This window comes from Homalodisca vitripennis, chromosome 6 (genome assembly GCF_021130785.1).
Source record: "Homalodisca vitripennis isolate AUS2020 chromosome 6, UT_GWSS_2.1, whole genome shotgun sequence".
Taxonomy (NCBI): domain Eukaryota; kingdom Metazoa; phylum Arthropoda; class Insecta; order Hemiptera; family Cicadellidae; genus Homalodisca; species Homalodisca vitripennis.
The window spans coordinates 22,672,577-22,687,188 of NC_060212.1; positions in this window are offsets into that span (position 1 = coordinate 22,672,577).

Below are 14,612 nucleotides of genomic sequence, written 5' to 3' on the forward strand. Positions count from 1 at the left end.
ACTAAATTATAAAAACCTAATATTAACCTCCATACATTTTTATTGGTTATATCATTTCTGTTAACAATTAATTATTAATTGTGTCACTCCTAGTACCTCCTTCACATGTTAAGAAATTATCACATTTTTACTCCAGCCGTCTTTATTTGGACTTGTTTGGAAATATTGTACTGGATTCCTACTTTACATACCTATATATTCTTGCAAAGTGGCCTACTACAATTTCCCGACTTTTTCGGCTAATATTTCGTATGAATATAAAAAACAAAAAACATTTTTCTCTAACCAAAAATCAATAGTGGTACACTAGTGCACGTACATTAACAAACATGTTTTTGTTACAAGAACATAAAATTTTGGTCTACAGAAGTTTTTTTTTTTTTTTTTTTTTTTTTTTTTTATTCCTACTGTACATACCTAGAAATAATTGTAAAGTGGCCTACTACAATTTCGCCACCTTTTCGACCAATATTTAAAATAACATATTTATATTAATATCAAACCAAAAAAATATTTCTCAAACCAATAATAGATAGTGGTACACCATTGCACGGACATTAGCAAACATGTTTTTGTTCCAAGAATCACTCAAGAAAGGAAGCGAACACAGCCACAAACCCTGGAAGCGGAGACGCTGTAGTGGATGGGCTGTTGAATAGTTGATAAACACGCGGCGGCTGCACCGCCACAGTTACTCTACAGAGCTTGCAGTCTGTCTTAATTAAACAGATAACCGCCAAACGTTGTACTCCCAATTACTCAGTCTAACTTCGCTTCACGTTGTAAATGTCACATTATTGTCACTCAGGTCTCGGAATCTTTGCTTTAACTCGGCGCGGTAAGCGAAAAATCATAATTCATACAATATTTTAATCTGTCTCTCAGCCTGAAATCTGCTCCAAGAGCACTCTCAAAATTAAATAACTTGTTTTAAGTTGATGGACAGTGGAATATTGCTTTCAGATTTATAATACTATAGTGTATTAGGTATGCGTTACAGAAACGAAATTTCTCCAAAACCTATTTCTGTTCATATGAAAAATTCTGAAGTTAAATATAATAATCGGTTTTATTGTAAGCCGTTTTCCTCAAGTTAGGGGAATATTTTGAATTGGATTTCGGATAATCCCGTTATTACCTTTCATAAAGATTAATAATTAAGTTTAATAACTACATTCTGCTGGATGTTTTGTGATTAGCGACTGAGCGATAGTAAAGCTTGTCACTCAAGGCACTAACAATTTTATTTCTATTTGTCTGTCCGTATGTATGTCCGCGCACGCTATATCTTGAAAACGAAATGACCTGGAAACTAGAAGTTTTAGATGGAGCTCTATATTTAGGTAACAACTGCATTGGATTCGGCTGAGCGTTTGCGAATATTTTTACATTGGTCCTATAAGTACCCATGATGGCACAAAATAAATTAATTTGTAAAAACGTCATACGAGAACAATCATACGAGATTTAATGTGTGATATATTAACACATGTAGCATGGCACTAAAAAGTACTAGAGTAGAAAGTCAATTTTGAAAGATGGTGACAAGATTTTATTTCATCGCACTCTCGAGTAACCTTCCTAGCTCACAGGAACTTTTATTAAACGCTGCTTTGACACCTTAAATGTGAATCCATCACGTGGCAAGATGTCTTGAGAAAGATTTCATATGAAGACTTAAAATTTTGCATGTAATCTCAGCGAAGCCTCTTACGCGACACATGATATTGCCTACACTTTGTTGTTTTATATATTTAAGTGCGACACGATTAAGGATAAATTTGATTTCTCAAGCTCTGAGTACATAATATAGGAAGTATTAAACGCAATTAAAGTTGAATTAGCGTTAAAAATTACTGATTTAACTGTGTTATATTTGTTTTATTTTTTATTTTGTATTATACATTTCATCAAAGTAAAGGACACTACGTCACAGGGTTGCAGTATAATAAGCGGCCACCACGACAATCGAATCAGCTATCGATTGTAAGTAGGTAATCTATCGAATATATAAATGTTTACATATAGACATTCATAATTAGTAATTGCTAGCAGTTTTTATTTATCAAAATATCAATATTGATTAGTACAATTCTAAAAGCCTATGACGTAATTCCTTTCGACATTATTGTTCCATATTAATTGAAACAAAGTAGAATCATGTATATGGTACTACAATAATGGCCAGTGACCGCAGGTACAATGCCGGTGTAGATGTGGTATTTGTGTCACAAGGTATCAGACACGTTTATCCCACAAAATAGTAAATACTAATTAGGCTAAATGTTACACTAGTTTGTGTTTTACATTTTATAAATATACATAGGCTAGATAGATTTTTACTAATCACTAAATTATTACTTTTTAAGATATAAAAACAGCCTAAATGTTGTAATTTGTACAACCCACAAAGTGAATTGTTTTCAGTTGTTATATAGAGTAAACATTATTCACTAATATTGGTAATTCGATTATTATGAGCATCGATGATTCGATTGTCGTCGTGGCCGCTTATTATACTTCATAGAAAAAGTGCATCATAGTGCACTTCGACTTCAGTACATCATAGTGCTGAATTCGATAGCCAATATGTATTATATAAGTACAAAATGTGGGTTGTGTTGAAGTCGACGTAGTAATGCCCCCCCCCCCAAGAAATAAATATCATCACTCTTGTTATTGGTGAAGGTCGAAAGGGAAGAATATCAATGGACCCAAAAATACAATACAATACTTTTTTCTCAGCTCAGATATTTTGTTGCTTCACATAATAAAACCAACTGTAGGACACATAAATATATGTTACATCAGCATTAGCCAACCATATACAGACCTTGCAATTTGTGACTTTTAATCTTTTTACCTCATTAGCTTATAGTGATGTAATTATACTTGTAAGTCTGACGGTCGATTTTGAAGTATAAAAGCCAGAAAAAAATTTATTACACTATTGATTCTCGTCCATTCTGACTTCGTCTAAATCAGAACTGCTGATAGTTGATATCTTTCTTAGAATCTGTCAATTCTTTCTCTCAACTGCAAGACAATTCAGGTTGTGTTCATGTACAGTTAAAATAAAAACGCACGAATTTCACACTCAGTGTAGATCAAATTTATCCCTGTACGTTAATAAGAATTACCATCGTTTTGATGGCGTAAATTCAACTAAACTCCTCGAACTCCTCATCGATTCTAATCTGAGATGGGACTTTCACGTAACCAAATTGGATAAACAGTTGAATTCAACTACATTTGCCCTGAGGTACCTTTCCTGTATTTTATGATACAGTAGTATTTGTTTATAATCATAAAGAAAGATTTTCAGTCCCTGATTGTAAAATATCACAATATTCAAATATAAAATCGTATGGTAGTCAAATATTGATTAACTATGTTTAAAAACTTTGGACCAAAATTGTTTAACTTAATTCCAATCCATATAAAAAATTTGACGAGCCTGTAAAAGTTAAAGTTTCACTTGAGGGCCCACTTGGTCGGAAAGTCTTGTCCTTTATGAGCCTATATGAAGTCAGCAGGCCACTCTGCAAATTAACTGTACATGCATGTAAAAATTATGTTTAGCATTACTCCATCCTTAAGTGTATTTTATTTATCTAATGCAACTTGTATGTATTCTGACTTACACAAAAAACAGTAAAGTTCAACTGTGTCAATAAACGAGTATTGAGTATTGGTCCTCAACACCTAGACTTTGGTTGCCTCATCACCATATAATAATACCTCATTCTTTATTATAGGGGTATTCAAATACAATATAAAGCGCACCAACCTTGAATACGTCCATGGAAATAAATAAACCACGATAGTGCGAGGGGTGGAGTGGGGGGTAGTTCCTATACCACAGAAAGTACGAGAATGCCACGAACTCGCACGAGAGGCTGTATTATTACCTAGACATAAATTTACCACCTCCGTCCTTCATACACAAAGAGGAGTACAATGCACTTCCTATTTCCTTCCTCCCTCCACACCGCAGGCACTTCATTATATAGTGTTTTAACGTGCATTTCATTCATTCTACACGAAACTTTTACATTCAAATGTGTATATCTGTACAATAAGTAGATTACGGTGCATGATATATTACAAATAAACAGTTTAAGCTGTGAAAATAAATTATATTTTAAATTTTAATTACTACATTTTTTTATTATTTTATAACTTGGCTATAACAATAGTAACTAATTCTCATGTGTGCATTCAATTAAAAGCGGTGCTAATATTATACTTGAAGAACGCGGTTATTTTTATACAAGGTGATATTAAGCCATACCATATGTCGCGTAATAGGTTCAGTGCAAAGTTGTAAGTCCATAACTCCTTTTATTTTATCAAGGAACAATAGGGAAAGTAAATGTTTGCATTTCCCAACAAATAACAGAGAAATTGTATCAAGCTACCGGCTGACTTTGACGACGCTCAGCCCAATTCCATGGTTGGTCGTGCACCATCGTAGAACTCATTTTTGTTTATGTAGAAATGAAATTTCATGCAATTTTAAGTCTTCAGATGAAACTTTTCACAAGATATCTTGCTGCATCTTTCATTTAAAATTTTTTTAACTGAGTTAAATGTTAGGGGTTACGTAAAAAAAGTTTACTCGTCAAGTCGCCATACAACAATCCCTAGTTAGGCTACATATCTTCAAATCACATGTAAAATTTTGTACAAACATTTTTATGTCTTTGCTCTCAAATTTATTTAAATTTTCTCGTTGTCATCATGATAACATTACCTATAATAACAATATAATTCAATAAGTGTGTTCGCTAACGCTCATCCTAATCCCATAAAGAAATGTGCACCATCATCGAACTCAGTAATTCTCAAATAGCATTGAGCTTATTGCAAAATTTCAAATCAAAACGTTAGAATTAAATTTTACCAGCTACCTACTCAGCCAATTTAAGTATATCATAATAAAATATATAAATATCCCTAAGCCCAAAACAAACTGTGAACACGTATTTCCGTTTTTGATGTCCAAACCCAAAAAAGGAGATGTGGGTAGTTTAGAGACTTTGAAGGATTTCAGAGGCTTGTCACAAAAACAAAAGCCTCTGTAAAGTTGTTTTCCTGGAAAAGTTTTAATCAAAGCTGGCGGCTGTGGTAGTGGAGCCGGTGGAATGATAATAACAGGCTAACCGTCATATCTCCTTCCAAATTTCCCTCAGTGTCCTTCTCTACAACCTTTGTTTATTTTTTTGAAAACAAACATAATACATTGAGATGACGTTTTATGTGCTTGAAGTGGGAGTCTTTGTGTAGGAGTTCTTCGGTTAACTCTGAGTCATCTGCTTGTTTGCTTTTCGACTTTCAGAAATATTGTAATATAAAGGCTAATATGATAAATTTTTAAGCTTCAATAAAAACTTAATAGTAATTATTAGTACACTCGCGATTAAAATAAATGCTTCCCTGCAAAAACAATAATTTATAATAGTTTTATAAAAGATATAGTAGATAATAAAAACGAATATAACCTATATATATATATATATATATATATATATATATATATATTTTAATACGTAATATAACAAATGTCTCTTTGGAATTTTCTTGAGCTGTGAAAAATTTTCGAAGCAAAGTCCAAATGAACGTGAAAAAATCACTAAATATGAGAAAAATACTCGAGCTTCACCCCATTGCCATGTATATTTGAAGAAATTTCCGTAAGAAATTCATTGTTGCAGTCTCAATTTTAGTCACATGTTCACAGTAATTTTTAATGTAAATATCTAGGAAGCTGTAATCGTTGCTACAATCCACCACTGATATTGTTCTAATTGTAAAAAAATAAATCGGTAGAGGAGGAAAATATCTTGCAATTCTTAACCAATATAAGCCATATTCCACAATACATAGGAATAGGTGATTTTCCAAGATATAAACAAAATGAGCAAATGACTTATTATAAACTGATTTAAAAATTACAAAGTTGTAGTAAATCAATGGAACACGTTTATTTTACAACTAAAATCACCGTTATCATAATAATAGTTGTAAGTTTCTCAAAATCAGTTTCATGGAATTTCATTCGAATGCATGCATTCCACAATACATGTTGATCCCAAAATATCCACATAGGAGAATACGTGTTATAAAAATAATTAATTTTTAATTTTCTTTATTTTAAAATTATTTCTCTGAATAAGATCTGGGTTATAATGTAATAGCTTTTACGATTAAATATAATCAGCTCAATTATTAATACTTAAGCAAAGTTTAAACCTCTACGAAAAATGAATTGTGGCAAATGAATGCAGTTCGAAATATCTTATCTCCAGCTGCACGGGATGTTGTAAAAATTATAATGAATATGGGAAAGGCAGGGCATTGTTTATTATATTATACAGGTAATTCTTTTATACTGTATATGGTAATGCACATTTGACCCAGCTATAGTTATGTTTTGCAGTAACTTTTTATTTTATTTATTCTACATAAATGGCTTTTCTGTTTGTTCTGGAAAAAATAAATTTTATTGAATGTGTTTATGGAAAAATATACTAAATTAGATAAAATGTAAAAATTTTATAACACAAGCTATTACACATTTCAAACATCTGTAACAATTTGTTTATGTTACTAAATACGCACGTAAAATACAAAGGTGAGAACCTTTCGTCCACTAAACACGAAGTGAAATTTGCGTCACTGTTCAAAACCATTATATTTTCAACCGTCCGGCCACTGACACACCCAGCTTCTGAACGCCGGTAGTCGATGTTCAGGTCACCACCACCTCTGGAATAATCCAACATCTGGAAACTCGCGTTCTATACTAAATTATGAGTATAGGCATTAACTACACAGGCATTACTGCACAGCCATTACAGCACCTTGGTTCCAGGGACTTCAAACACTTAGATAAATTCAAAGTATTAGATAGTCCAACTATTCTTAACGTGTGCCTCTAGAGAAGCTGGATAAGAATATACTTATTTGAATCCACTAAATGGTTTTCAGAGCTGACAATTTTTTACTGTTACACTCCCTGTTATGTACTGACATTTTGTCTAGGATGAATCGCTGGATTACTTCATGTACTTGCTTAGCCTTTAAAATATAGCCATACGCCCTAAAAATGTTCTTAATATCAACGAAAAGTTCCCTAGTATTTCTCTTTAGTTTGATGACCATAAACCTTGGCTCCACAAAGTAAGGTTAAATATTTAAAATCCTTCACTACTAATTAACTTAAAACAGACCCAAACTAATTAATTTTAAGCCGAGACACAAATTAATAAGATTAAAGTTGCTTTACCAGAAGGGTTACGCTTGTGCAACTCCATTATTGGCTTCAGTCGTAAAAATAGCGAATTACTTCTATAATTTACTGTGTAATACGTATCATTATCGGCTTGATATTATCACTTAACCTAAAAGTATGACTCAAGAACACAGCTCGCGAGAATTGGGCTCCCTGGTGGAGAAAAGCCAACTCGTGTAACGGATACCAACACACTTGTACCGGGAATGGGTGTTTAACTTGGCCACTTATAAAATACGGGTTTTTCAGTTATAATCATTTAACCATCATATTCTGGTACAAGGTATGTGTAATCTTTTAAATAGTTTTGATTTAAAAAGCTCAGTGCAGTTTTCACTACAAGATGCTCTTGTTATTTGTTATTAAGAACATTCCAGCTTTTAAATGTCTCGGAATTTCGGATGTTTTGATCACTGGAGACAAATGAAGAGGCTCTGAAAGTATTTGGAAACTAGGTGTTACCGACTATCGCCTGAGTTTTTCACACCTCAAACTTTGCAAGGCGAAATTTCTGGAAGAATCACGTGATAAAATCTACCACAAACTGGATGAACTCTTCTTTTGAAGTTTCTCGGCTATTGAAACTTTACGAAAAGAAAAATTTCGTCTCTGAAAGGTTTATAAATTTAGACTATCTTTGTTTCTGAGCTTATGGCAACTGAGAACTGTTAACTTCTGGAAGACTCTACCATCTTAAAAATTACCTCTTCCAGAGGGTTCCAGTCCAATGGAAACTCACCGCCTCTACCCCAACTTGGTATATCTCCGAAATTTAAATTATTGTATCCTTTAGGAATATCGAGATCAAAAACTGCTGATATAGTGGAGGCTCTTTGCTTATCCAAATCTTCTTTAAATATAAAACACAAAGCTTTTAAATTTCAAAACCTGGAATGGTTCAGATTCATAAAATTCTTGAACTTGAGAATGTAGAGGCTTAAGTCTGTTAATATAACTGATTGGATATTTTCAGTGCAATTTTAAAGAATCACTGCACTGAATTATTAACTGTAAGTTTAGATTTTTTAAATGCTTAAGGATCTCGAATTATTATTACTCCTTTTTAATCCAAACGTGTTTTCAGCGTAAGCATAAAATTATTTAAAATAATAACCTATTACTTAATAATGCGTATAGTTCTCTGAAACAATAGTAGTTTTAACAACTACAAAAACATCGTTTTTCAGGATTAAATCAGAATAGATGACATTAAAAAACAGGATGTACAGAACAAAACGTATATGTCACTAGGCGCACTGTGCCAAGCCAGTTCATCTGCCAAAGACATTATCGTTGGTTCTGTAGCCTAACGACACTCAGATCCCAGTCTCCTTCCGGAAACCATTGTACATATTTTCCCATTTCCCCCCAAAGTGTGGTATGCTAATTTGTAAAAAAAGATTAGTTTTTACTTGCTGTAAATAACTATTGTTAGTTTTTTTGCCAATTATCATATTTTAATTGACTGAAAATATAGATATAATTTAGGAAAATTCAGGGTGAGCAGAAACTATATGAAGTGTCTAAATTAAATATTGGCAAAATGGAGAAAGTATTAATTAACAGAAGTATTTGTTAAATTTACTATGTTTAATGTATCAATGCGCTTATTAAATTGCTCAATAATTGTACTGTAACATAAATTATATTTATTTAGTGTAGTAAACCTTTCTTATACTATGATATATGCCTTCTAGGCATTCATTGCATTTTACTCTTAGAAGAATTGGCAGGTTAATTTGTAAATTATAATGATGAAATATATTTCAAATTCTATATTTTTTGCAGAACAAAAATATTATTACTTACCGCCCTTTCAAGCCAACCTTAGAGTTCAAGGGAAACTTAAACTTTTCCATGCTTATCCTTTAAAAAGCATATTTTCAAAGCGTGTCTTGTCTTTTTATAATTCTTTTTACAGGAGCGTTTGACATACTAACATATCAATTAGACAATATATTACGAAATATTACTGGAAAACAACAATCATGATAGTTGTGTAACTAGACTGTAACAATTCAGCACAAACCTGTCCATATTAAATAAAATTCTTATTGCTTGTTCGGCCGGTCACGCGGAAACTGGTATCAATATTGAAGCAACGCGAGTTTCTCGGAGTTTTGTTTACTTGACTGGATTTATGGTAGCTGGAGGCATGAAACTGCCAACTTAATTAACTAACAATTCCCACACTATGTGCGGTTATAACATCCTGAGGCAGTGTCAACTATTGAAGCTCTTACTTCCTTTTTGTAGGCTTTTAAAATGTATTATTACGAACAAATTCAAGTTCCTGACGATACTTTTCATTGTTCAATACTTTATTGTTTCAGATTACTTTTGTAAATATTTTTGCAGTCCATTATGGCGGTAAGCACGAAATGTCCAACTTAATTAACTGACAATTCTACCACTATGTGCGGGCCTAACATCTTGAGGCAATGCCAACTGTTGAAGCTTTGGCTTTCATTCATTGGGCTTATAATTGTGTATTATTGAGCAGAAATTCCAGTTACCGACAATAATTTAAATTGTTTAATATTTTATTGTTTAAAGGATAAATTAATTTTGTTTTAATATTCCTGTCGTAAAAAGGATGTCTCCCTTATACAATTAGTACATACATAATCCTCAGATAACAATAATATTTTTTCCATCATAATATGGATTTTAATTTAGTGTACAAAGTTAAAAATATGTTATAAAACTTAGTTTCTTAATCACGCGAATTTAAAGTATTACTTGAATTCAAGTCTCGACATATTCATTTCGTACAAAACAGAATAGAAATTTTTTTCAATATTGTCTTCGTTGAATTTGTCTTTATTGACTAAAAAATGTAAATTAAACAAGAAAAAATACTATCGAAATTACAAGACTCAATATTTCGTGAAACACATTTCTACAGCAAAATAATGATCGAAGGCTGGACATACAGCGGATGCAGAGTGTGTAACGGTTATTTAACAAGATTTTGTAAAAGCATTTTCTTTTCATCATGGCAGATTAATCAACTTCAAAATGTTTTTTTTTTTTCATAACAATAACTTAATTTTGAATGTACGTTTCCTAACTATTGTTATATTTTTTTAAATATTTATCACATTCTTCTCTCATTTGTATTATTTATAAATGTGTTATTTAATATAATGTTATACAATAAATAACAATATAATGTATTTACTTATAATATATTTATCAAAAGTAAATATAAAACATTTAATTTTTATCCTAAGATTAATTTATGTTTAAAAAAGTAAAGTTCGCAGACGTTTCTTAAAACGTGCCTTATCAGTTCACTACCACAATAATGTTACAGTACATTATTTACAGATTGCTGAAAATCTGTAGTTCAAAGTGATGTATTTGTAAAGATATTATAAAATAAAGGAATACAGGTGAAGAAGGTGGTGTCCCGATAGTTATTTTAGATTTCATTTTAAGGTTAATTTTATATTAATCAGTGATAGCGATGAGGACTTCAAAAATGTGAAATATTTCGTATCAGTTAAGTAGCACCACTTGTTCCTACTACCCATTAAGAAAGTAAACCTACATGAATGTTTAGTTTTCAAATTGGAAATTAGACATAGTCAGTCAGGACAATAGAAATTGATTAGTCAAAAAACGTGTAAATTTTCCTCAGAGCAAAAGACCCTAAATGTCCTCATTCTGTACAAAAGTGTATGTTACTAATCTTTAACTCTATTTCGGTGATGTTATAAATTCAAAAATTTTGTAACGTATGGGAGGAGTATTGCAACAAGCAAAGAGGTCATTTTTAGAATAAAAGAGGCATAGTATTAGTCAAAGAACGATATAGCTGAAAAGTAAAAAAATCCATTACACAAATTAGGTGCAATTTAAAATGTTGCAATAAAAAGGCTGGAATACACAACATTAAATAATTGGCTGAGCGTTAGCGACATGAGAGTCTGGATGTATAATTTCTGTCTGTGTATCTGTTTGTCTGTCTAAGAGACCTATAGACTTGACAATATGCACGCAACTTCATTTCCTATCAATTTGGATGAACGTAACTAATGTTTTTATATTACTGATCCGGTAAACTACAATGGCAACGAGAAAACTGCGTTAAATAAACTTGTAAATATACTGTGAAAATACATATATATATTATTTTAACATGTGACATAGTAAATCATATAGCTAAATATAAACTTGTTATTTTGCAGGTTTGGCGTGACTGGTTAAAAAAACTACAGTTATAGATACGGTTGAGTGTTTTTTTTTTTTTTTTTTTTTTTTTTTTTTTTTTTTTTATAAAAGAGATAAATATGATGACAATATTAATCTCATTCAGGTAGGCTTAATCAGTGTGTCCTCGGTTGTGAAAGATCTATCCCACTTTATCTGAATTAAATGTTCTGATTGTTTTCCAAATTACGCTTTATCTATTTATTTAAGTTGACGCTTAAAAATAGTTTTTGAAAAACAATGATTTGCTGAGTTACATTTTGATATAACTTATATTCTGATAAAATGTCACCACTTCACTTGATATGTTTTACTACGAGTTTACAACCCCGATAACGTATTTTACACAGGATTGAACGTTTTACAAGATATACAGCAAAATAACCAACCGAATGTTTGTACAAGGGCCTTGTTGAGAGAGACGACAATCTAGAGATTTCCCAGGGCGATCTAAAAGCAGATATAAGATACACGCTCAGCGTCTTGTCCCTATCTCTGGGGATATTTAAGAACCGTCGACAGTTTATAACAGGTTTTCTTTCGGGCAGTTGGTGAGATCAACTCATGTTTAACATGGCACAATATAATAACCGATTTTACTAACTGTCAATATACATGTATCAATAAAACTATACATGTTCTTTTCCATTTATTTTTTTAAAGTTGTTATTGTTGACTAACGTAACAAATATTTATAAAACAATATATGCCAAATTCATGTAATCTTCAAAGAAACATATTTTAAGATTTTATTGGTAAGATATTCGATGATAATATTTGATGAAGCTGAGTTGGTACTCGAAGTTTCGTGTCCTGGATTGAATCTATCGTAACTGGGAGGCAGTAAGGCCAAGTTAATTAACCAACAACCGTTCTAGCAATGTGTGACTTTCCAAGATCCCGAGGCCTTGTCAACGCTTGTGCTTCGCCCGCCATTTCTATTCGATTTGTACCATGCTACTGAACTAAATATGTATAAAATAATAGTAACCGTATCGTAATTTATTATTTTAAGTCTTTTATAGTTCAATAAAAGAAGAAAGATTGATGTATCTTTAACATAAATAAGTTATTTTAAAGTTTAATAATAGGTTAGGAGGATTAAGTAGACGTTGCATGACTTAAATAGCAAATACATATACTTTTTGTAATATTTTATATATATATATATATATATATATATATATATATAATATATATATACACACACACACACACATATATATATATATATATATATATATATATATATATACATATGTGTGTTTGTGTGCGTGTGTTTCTATATCTTTTCATTGCACAAAATATTATATTTCTTACATTTAAGCTATTACTTGTTAGTACTTTTCTAATGATCATATTGTGTTTTATGTATGTCATCATCGAATATTTACACCAAATATATTATAATATATTATGTGTCATAAATGTTGTGTAAAAGTATTATAACACAAAATATATTTACACATAATTTATTTTGATTAAATACATGATGTGTCCTCACGATTCTAATTAAATATTTAGTTTCTACGCAGCTATTATACACAAACAAATCACTACGTTTCGAGAATTAAAATGTGATCTCTTCTTCTGGTAGACAACTATCCTATCACGTAATTTCAAACTTGGTTAGAATAATAAAAAACATAGCAGAGCGTTCTTACACGAATCAGTCAGGGATCACAACCACCACGTTGTGTGTCTACTTCAATAACTCTTAAACATGCACTTAATTATTAAACTTTAACTATAGACGTAGGTCACGATAGGTCTGCATTCGCCGACCAACCACCTACGACTGATTTACCTGAAGAAGAGATCAGATTGTAGATTTAAAAGTGTACTGTTACTGATTTTATGTACCACGATAGCAATTGTCTAGAAAATTCCTGTTTCCTTCACAATCTTCTCATCGTCAAAACCAACTTGAAACAAAATTTAATATACATATGGAACAATTGGATGACGATTCAATATGAATAGATTAAGCTACGAAAAGAGGGTGAAATTCCCTTGTGGGAATATTCCTAACGAATCTTGTATTTCTTAGATACCTATATTTATTGCAAATTAAAGAAGCGAGTATTTTTATGTTATAAATGTATTCACAAATTTTGATATAATTTTCCTTTTAACATTTAGGAAGAACATATATTTTACTAAAACTTATAAATCTTATAAATCACGTTCCAAATTTGAAATATTTACTAAAAGTTATACTAGATGGGTTTGTCAGGGAAAGAGCACAAATAGGCTAAAACATTCTCGAAGTATATTAATATTATTATAAGAACTGTTACACACATTGATATAATTTTTTTTAATGGAATTCAATTATGAATTACTTATCAACCTCCTGATGAACTAAACGGTTTGAGCCCACAAACATTTATCAATATATGACCTTCCACTATTTCTTACTATAGCATAAGTTATTATCAAAATTGGAATGCGTATTATATTAAGTAAGTATTGAAATACTTATTGGATACAACGTACTGTCCAAGGATCTGACAAAAGAAAAATCAATCGCACAAACAGACTAACTGCCCTTTGTCCATCACACCACAAAACCAACAGGGTTCTTCCTTGGACAAACATAAACCTGCGTACCAAGTTTTCAGTCGCAAGGGCCTTTCTTTTAGGCATTTATTGCACACTATGGTGCAAGGACAGAGATGAATCCTTGCCCTTTGACCTTTTGGCTTCAAAATCAATAGGATACCTCCTCGGACCGAGGACTCAAATCTCAAGATGGAGAGATGGATTAACGGAGAGACGGACGGACAACAAGACGAATATGAGAAGGCTCTGTATCATCTTTAATACATTTTGAATGACTATAGTCATCATTGTTATCCTTTATGTATCAGGTGGGAAGTGTAATATTATTCAGCATCATCCTAAAATTATTATCTTGTACTCAAACGGTTAAAAAAATTTATAATTATTTGTTTTTGTGCTCAGAATTACGGAATCACACTTTTATATTTAACTTACCCATTTATTTTCTGGATCTAAACTTTAAACTACTAGTGTTACGTGGAGAATCCAAATCAAGGAATACAAGCTACGAGTAGAAACGGAATCCTGTATC